At 43.0% G+C, this 8902-nt stretch overlaps 1 non-coding gene across 1 annotated transcript; it reads right to left on the reverse strand.

Moving 5' to 3' along the window:
• Positions 1 to 7196: 7196 nt before the first annotated feature.
• LOC119064858 (U6 spliceosomal RNA) lies at positions 7197 to 7301 on the reverse strand. The gene has a single exon (XR_005085496.2). It is a non-coding gene; the product is annotated as a U6 spliceosomal RNA (small nuclear RNA).
• Between the last annotated feature and the right edge of the window lie 1601 nt (positions 7302 to 8902).

Here is an 8902-nt window from a genome sequence, read left to right on the forward strand (position 1 = left end):
TGTGCTTTTAGTGGAAGACTTGTTTCCCTCTCAAATGTAATTGGTGGCTCATGTGATGCTAATGTCCTGGAAAGGTCCACTTTAGACCCAGGTGGAGACCAGATCCTGTAAGGCTTGGTGAACAAAGCAAATAAGGCAAACTAACAAGGTCATGTGAGCTTAACAAACGACATACAAAGGAAAGTGGCCCATGAGGAAGTGATACAGGGTGCAGCCAGGGCCCCCCCCCCAAAAAAAAATATTTGGAAAGGTGTCCAGAATTCAAAGTGTATAGAAATATTGGAGAGACATATAAGATGTCCTCACCACCCCCCCACCCCCCCACCCCCCCCCCCGCCCAAGGGATGAATGGAGCCAGGCCATTGAGAGCTGTTTTGCATAGCAACAGTTTTGCAACTAACCTCTGGAATGGTTATTTAACATATCTATAACCTTTAACTGGTTTCATAGATATGTTAAATAGCTGTGGCCAAGTTTGGGGGGAGAGAGATAGAACTAGCAGGGTCGGAGGATGGGGCTAGGGGACTCAAGATGGAACTAGCAGGGACTGAGGATGGAACTAGGGGGACTCAAGATGGGAACTAAGGGCTGCTCTCCGGAGTGAGTGGACTGAGACTCAGGAGGATGTAACTAAAGTCTGGACTCCTGAGTGAGGAGGGCTTGAACTCAGAATGTAACTAGGGTCTGGGCTCCGGAGTGAGAAGGCCTGTGTGGGAGCTTGGAAAAGACTGGCTCCAAGACACGAAGGGTCCCCGCTTGGCCAGATGAGAGAGAGAGCCACGCGGTTTCAGCAGAGTGAGGATCCCCTCTAGGTGAGGTGAAAGAGGGAGCCACGTGGTTTTGGCAGGGTGCGGACCCCCTCTTTCCCAGGTGAAAGGGAAAAACCACGCAGCTTTGCCAGAATGGAGATCCCTGCAGCCAGGTGAAGAAGAAAGCCACATGCTTTTGGTGGAGTGCGGACTCCTGCAGCTTTGGTAGAAGAGGCCCACGCGGCTTTGGGGTGCCCCCTTTGGCCGCGGGGCCTGAAAAGCAACAGAGACTTTGACTGGAACTGGGTACAAAGGACTCTTGCCAGTGGACCATGAGAGGGTACCACAGTACTTTGGATTAACTCGAGATCCTGCCTGCACGGTGACACAGCTGACGGCACCAGCGGCCTGAAAAAGGGACGTGTGCTCTTTTCCTGATTTACGGTACCCGGAGTTGGGACAGTGGGAGAAGGGAGCGCTGTGTGGGTGTAGGTGTACAGCCTAAAGGACTTTGATATTTTAGTGGTGGCATTAGGCCTGAATAGCATTAAATAAACATTTTGTTTCCTTTTCACAAATCTCTGGCATTAAGAGATGTGTTTGCAATTGAGCGGACAGAAGGGCCCAGTAGATTTTAGTATTTTGGTTTTTGGGAGGGGCCCCTGTTGTACAGCAGTTTTGGGCATCCCTAGGTGGGCCAAATATTGTATTGCCCCTCCCTCGGACCTCTTGTTCGGTAACAGAAGGGCTCCTCTAGGAAGGACTCCGTTTCTAGCCCCACTGAAGATACCCCATATTTTAACCAAATAGTGCTTTACCACATAATGCTTTGTGAACTCCTATTTCAAAATCGCATCTTTTGGGGATCGACTCTATTTCATGAAATGAAATCTCAGTACAATAAAATTTCCACACATCACTCTGGTAATACAAGGAAGAAAATAGCATGCTTGCCTCACCTACCTGGATGCAGCCAGTCAGAACACTGCTTTCTAGGATTATTTATACAAATACTCTAAATTCCACAGCTCAGGGATATTCGAAGTCTTCTCCAAGATTTTGGTAAACACACAAGAACTAACCATTCTATTTTCAGTTCTTGACTTTAAGTGGTCCCAAGTAGAACTAAAAATAGAACTAAATCTCTTTACCTCTTTGTAAGGGAAACCCAATGGTACTCATCATTGTTTTGTTGTAAGGGAGTGCATGGAATTCTAGAATTCATTCTCTCTTCCCCTCCCCCTCTCCCTCTCCCTCCCTCTCTCTCCCTTTCTCTCTCTCCATACTCCTCTTTCCTCCTATTAAGCAAAAAGTTTTTGTTAGATTTAGGCAGGCCTGGGAGGAATGGAAAATCACCAGGTGAGAAAATGGCACCGTGGGAAGCTGCCTGTAGACCCTACCCAGGAACATTAGGATCTGGGGTTGGCTTATCTGGCATAACAGGATGCAGCTTTCACCCAGCAACCAGCTCTACCCAATCAGACTCTAGTACTGCAACTGCAGGTTTTTGCATTTAAAAACCCTGATCTAAGAACAACTGAGTGAGTCCCAGCCTCCCTTGGTTGGCCCCACTTTCCTTTTAACCTACCTTGGTTAGCTCCACTTTCCCTCTTATTCCCGCTAATAAACCCTGCTCTCCTTAGCTCGCTACATCCATCCTGTTTCTTGAGGAACTCTGACCTAACAGTTTTTTGTATCTGAAGCCACAGCATCAGTCCTAACTATATCCTTTAGGAACTCACCTATGTCAAGGCACCATTTTCCTATATATTTTTTACTATAACTACTAGTGTTTCCTCCTACCAGATGCTAAAGAATAAACATTTCTTCATCTCAGTATCCTGAGATTGAGAACCATTATGATTTTAAGGGTGTAATTTGCAGGCTTCAAATATTTTACATTACAACCTATTACCATCTTCCCTCCACCAAGTTGTTACTTCCTGTTAAAAAGAAATGGGACTTTAAAGACATCTCTGGCATTTATTAGTATTTTGGTAATTTGGGAGTTAAATATGTAGAAAACATAATTTCACTGGTTACTCCTGTTTAAATACTTCTGTAACATGAATGAAAAGCAAAGGAATATTTGACTTAAGTGTTGTTGGTTCTTTTTGGCTGATCTTGAAAAACTGACATCCCTCTGAGTGACATTAACAAACAGTCATAGTGTTTCTGTTGTATTCTAGGCTGTATTTGAATAGCAAAACCTGTATTGATACCATGCCTCTTCTAAAGAGAGGGTTGTGTTACCAGAGGGGTTCATACATTACTACATAATGAGGTAGAATGGCACACACTCAGTTGTTCTTAATTCTGACTGCACATTAGAAACTTCGGTGGGAGTGGAGTTTTAAAACCTACTGTGGTCCTAACCACACATCAGAGATTCTGATTTAATTAGGTTGATCTGGGATCCAGGCATGGGGAATATTTAAAAACTCTCCAATTGATTCTCATGGGCAGCTAAGGTCGAGACACATTGGTAACAGGACAGTGCTTCACCTGGGGAGTTTGTTAAAATGCAGATTCTGATTCCGTAGGCCTGGGTGAAACCCTGACATTCTGCATTTAGATGGTGCCCGGCTGGAGGTGCTGAGGAACACTCTTGGAGTAACAGGGATGGTATAGAATTGGCATTATCTTTCAAATGGGACAAACCTGAGTCTGATGTTCAGTTTGCTGACTGGCTTTGTCATATCTCTAAAATGCAGTGCACGTTAATCCTGTCTTCTATAAAGTGAAAATAAACCTACATTTCAGGAATGAATGGAGTGAATGAAAGGTAGATGGAAAGGGACTGGCAGTGAGTAGTGAAATAAACGCTACTTCCACTTCACTTCCTCCTCTCCACCTTTCCAAGGGCCTCCAGCCAATGAAAGGGAAAGGGAAAGAAAAGGGCTGTTGTCTGGAGTGTGGTTGCTATGGGAACATTATTCTTCAGAGGAAAGGGATGGAGGGTGTTAGTAATCCCAGTGGCTTAGTGACTATCAACATACGTGTCTGAAAAAAGTGTCCTGGGATCACAGTTTTAAGGAGAAATTTTTGAATTTTTTAAGTATAAAATATACTTAGAGCCAGCTTTCTTATCTTTTCTTATGTTGGTCCTCCTATCTAAAATGCCCACTTCTCTATTCAGGGAAGTCACCTATTTCAGGTAATGAGAGGTTGCTAAGCAGGTATTTTAGGGGAGTTTGAGTGCATGGGTTATAACAGTGGGCCCAGTTGGGGGATATGCCAAACCAAGGCGGAAAGATGCTGGAGGCCAGAGTGTTCACACCAGCTTGATTTTGGACCATTGCAGTGGGAAGGCCTGAAGGATCCTTCAGGCAGTGGGAAGGCCTGAAGGATTTGGTAACACTGCATAAATGTAGTATTTTTGAAGCAAGCTGCTTGCATTGGGGAAGGATCAGAAGAATGAAAACAGGAGAAGGAACTGCCAATTACTTGGTATTATTTACTGATTGCCAATTGTGTGTGGGAACTCCACAATCGATGGAGGAGATACATAATAAATAAGACATGTATCCTTCCTTGCCTCATGAAACTCAGAGACAGAGTGTAACCAGTGATTAATTAAAATTATGATGTATGTGGAGGAACAATTCTAAGCGAAATGAGAACAAACAATAAAGGATCTAACCTGTTAGTTGAGGTCAAGAAAGTCTATCCTCAGCAATGGCTATCAAGTGACTAGAGCTGAGAACTTAGTGTTATATGAGGCTCCTTTGAAGATGGGAAAGGGGTGGGATAGAAGTGAGAGGTGAATTGTTTATCTCCTGACTCTACTGCTTCTTAAGTGAAAGCCTGTGGGCAAGTTACTTTCCAGGATTGCTGTGATGTAGAGACAAAGCTTTGTGAGTGGCACAGTGCTTATCACATAGTGAAGCTCCAAGTGGTAGCTATCCAGTCCTTTGTTCTCAGTTCCACTTCCTCAGCCCTGGCTATGCATCTGTGGCAGAAACATTAACTGCTACCTGAATAAGAAGCTGTCCCCATCGTCCAGCTTATTGTGAAGGACTGGTTCTAATGGTAAACAGAATGCCTTTTGCCTGGGTGAGTTGGCCACTCCTCCTTCCCTTTCCCTCTGTGATGAATATGTGGTCACATGTTGATATGTTGGAGAATCCATCTGGGTCCTTGCATTTACTATGTGGGGACCAATATCACTTCCTCCCCAAATTTCATTGCTCAAAGAGCTTGAGCAATAAGTGAACCTTATTTAAACACATCATTCTGAAGGGGTACATTCCTTACCTCAGCAGAATCCAGCCTATCCTTGCTAAAATGAGTGCCCACCACCAAGTATTTTTCATATACCCACATTTAAAGTAATATAAGGAGCCTGTTGCATTTCCAGAAAGATAAGATAAAATATGGCTTGAGAATATGGAATTTTAAGCCCAGTTAAAATGCACTAACAGGGAGTTCTGAGAGAACATTCCTTTGTTTGTTGTTTTTTTGCTGTTAATTTTTTAAAAATTTATTTTAATTGTAGTTCAAGTACAGTTTTCTGTCTATTACTCCTATCTCAGCTCACCCCCTCAGTGCTCCCCACCTCCATCCTAATTCCACCCCCCTTAGTTTTTGTCCATGTGTCCTTTATACTTGTTCCTGTAAACCCTTCCCCTTTTCCCCTGAAATTCCCTCCCCTCTCCTCTCTGATCACTGTCAGCCTGTTCTCTATTTCAATGCCTTTGATTATATTTTGTTTGCTTGTTTGTTTTGTTGTTTGGGTTCCTGTTAAAGGCGAGGTCATGTGGTATTTGTCTTTTACCACCTGGCTTATTTCACTCAGCATAATGCTTTCCAGTTCCATACTGTTGCAAAGGGTAGGAGCTCCCCCTTTCTTTCTGCATAGAGTTCCATTGTGTAAATGTACCATAGTTTTTGGATTCATTCATTTACTGATGGGCACCTAGGTTGCTTCCAGCACTTGGCTATTGTAAATTGTGCTGCTGTGAACATTGGGGTGCATAAGTTCTTTTGGATTGGTGTTTCAGGGTTCTCAGGATATAATCCTAGCAGTGGAATTGCTGTGTCAAAAGGCAGATCCATTTTTAGTTTTCTGAGAAAATTCCATACTGTTATCCATAGTATGGTTGTATCAGTCTGCAATTCCACCAACAGTGAACTAGGGTCCCCTTTTCCCTACAACCTCTCCAACACTTGTTGTTTGTTGCTTTGTTTATGATGGCCGTTCTGACTAGTGTAAAGTGGTATCTCATCATGGTTTTAATTTGCATCTCTCTGATAGCTAGCAATATTGAGCATCTCTTCATGTGTCTCTGGATCTTCTGTATGTCCTCCTTGGGGAAGTGTCTGTTTAAGTCCTTTGCCCATTTTTAAGTGGGTTGCTTGTCTTAGAGTGGAGTCGTGTAAGTTCTTTGTATATTTTGGAGATTAAACACTTGTCCTTGAAGGGCTCTCTATATATCAGTTAAGTCCATTTCATCTAGGGCATTGTTCAGTGCCACATATGTTTGTCGATATTTTGTTTGGAAGATCTGTCCATTTTTGACAGTGGGGTGTTAAAATCCCCTACTATAATTGTGTTGCTGTCATAATTGTGTTCCCTGTAGTTTCTGGTAGCTCATTGTGAGCTCATTGAACTTCCTGATAACTAATGCTTTGCCTCAATATCTGATAGTTGACTTGCCTCTACTTTATTTAGCATTCTCTCTGAGGTTTCCTTTTTTCTTTCATTTGGGGATTGTTTCTTTGTCTTCCTCTTGTTTTTGAGACTTCTTGTTAGTTTCAGCTTCTTAAATTAATCTATTCTGGCTCCCTGGATTTATGGTGTGAATTTCTGTGGTAGAATACTTGTGAGATTCAGTGGTATAGTCTCTTTGATCTTCCAAGCTCACTGGTCTTGGGGTGTCATTTAAGTTGGCTCTGTGTTTGTCTTTCAGTTTTTATTGCTTTTGGATCTTTCTTTGGTGGGTCCTTCCCACCAGCTGGTTAACTGAGGGTCACTCTCTCCAGCACCTCTTGTATTTTGTTGTGCTAGTGAGGGCAGGTTGTGTTCCATGTGTAGAAGGTTTTGAGGGTTCTCTTTTGCTCTTGTTCAGTAGTTTGTACTGGATAGTTTCTCCACTATTTAGTTGTATTTCCAGATAGGTCCTGGATTGAGGTTTGTGTGGTTTCCACTCCCTCCTTCACCTTCTTCTGTTGTTATCTGTTGGTGGTTGGTTCCTTTGTTGTTGGGTTTCCTCTTCCAGTGGGTATCCAGTGGGTGTTCACTGCTTCTACCTAGTCTTTTTTTTGTGATCAATTGGAGGGGAAGGAAAAATGGTTTAAGATAGCAAGAGAGTATTCTATGATATTTACAGTAGCACCGGGTAGAGAAGAGATAGGAGATCCTTTGGCTATGTATAGTGTTAACTGTGATCTTCCACCCAACTGGCCACTTTTAAGAAAGGATGGAAAGAAGATAAGATTCTTGTTAAAAATATGGAACACTTCACAAATTTGCATGTCATCCTTGTGCAGGGGCCATGCTAATCTTCTCTATATTGTTCCACTTTTAATATATGCCTTGCCCAAGTGAGCACCCTTTTGTTCTCTATGCAATAAGCTTAGAACAGATACATCAAACATTGGGAAGAAGGGAAACGACACCTCATGCTGTTTAGAACAAACTGCTTGCACTCTGTGAAGCTGTCAGTCTTTGCTAAGGTGCTTTTCAGTCTTTTGCTGAAGTGACTTGCAGACCCTCCACCACCTCAACCCCCTAGACCTCCCACTCACCCTAACATTGAACCACAGAATTGGTCTGTCCAATTCCTTCTTTAGAAATGGATTTGATGCTGGCTAAGACCCAGGTCACCACGTGGTGTGTCTAGCCTTCCACCTTCAGTATTCAGCCTTCTTCTCAGAGGAAGGTTTCTGCTTCTCCTCTCTTTGGCTTTTTAACTTGCCACGGACACACCACAGGACCACAGGGCAGTACATAATGTGGGCTGGTTGCCATGGTGCTCAACAAGGAGAGAGCAAGGTGGCTTTCTTGGGAAAAATGTGGCGATAGATCTATAGTGCCAGAATCTGTCTCTGTTCTGTCTGCTCCAGGGTCAGTCCATGCTGCCTCCCTGTCCCCACCTGTTTCTCCCTCCCTTCTTCCTCGAATTGATTTTTCGGGGCTGTTTGTGATGAATGTAGACATATTCTTTTTGGATATGAGAATTCTTTCCTAACCCGATGCAAAACTCTTCAAAGTAGGTTTTTTTTTTTTATCATATTCCTTTTTTTTGGTGTATCCTAAACCAGCTTCACCATCATCTTAAGCTCAAATAATTATGCTTTGATGAGCTTCTGAGAGTGTTTTTGTGCCTCTCTTTCTTCCTGTATAAATACTAAGCATCTTCTATGTGCCTTCTCTAACAAAAACACAGATAAATGCCAAAGAAAGAAAGAAAAACGAATACCTTGCCTTTTGACTTGACTATAAATGATTTAACTTTTTCTATTGGCATACTGGTATTTTTTAAAATTGAAATGATACCTTGCAGCCAGGTTGTAGAAGAAAAGAGAGCTGGGTGGTTTGGTTTGGCCACCAAGTGAATTTTAGTCTCCCATTTGTTCATTTGTTCTTATATTCAGCAGTTACTGACTGAACACAGAGGATGTACTAGATACAGATCTAAGTGCCAGAGACACAGCAGGAACTTGAAAACACACCTGCTTCCAGGAGCTTTCACTCCCCAACAGAGACACACTATAGACCAGTGGTTCTTAGATGTTAGTAAGAATCCATGTTATCTGCAGGTGGTTGTTAAAACACAGATTACTGGACCCTGTCCCCAGAAATCCTGATTTCTTAGAACTTAGATGAAACCCAAGAATATGCATTTCTAACAAGTTCCCTAGTTCCACGGACCACACTCTGAGGACAACTGATGTAGATGAAAAGGTAATTAATATAATGACATCTAGTGACAAATGCTATGAGGAAAGATAGTGTAAAGGGAACAGAGAATGTGGGGACTACTGTTTTAGGTCAGCACGTTGAAAAAGGCCTACTACTCAGCAGAGACCTGATTGAAGTGAGAGGATGGAGCGGTTGGGTGTCTCAGAAGAGCCTGGCAAGAGTGGCAGGCAGCCCCCTGGTCTGGCGGTGGGTATCCCAGGACCCACATACCTCTCTCTGTTACCCC

The sequence above is a fragment of the Artibeus jamaicensis genome, unplaced genomic scaffold (assembly GCF_021234435.1).
Source record: "Artibeus jamaicensis isolate MK-2021 breed Jamaican fruit bat unplaced genomic scaffold, CSHL_Jam_final scaffold_916, whole genome shotgun sequence".
Taxonomy (NCBI): domain Eukaryota; kingdom Metazoa; phylum Chordata; class Mammalia; order Chiroptera; family Phyllostomidae; genus Artibeus; species Artibeus jamaicensis.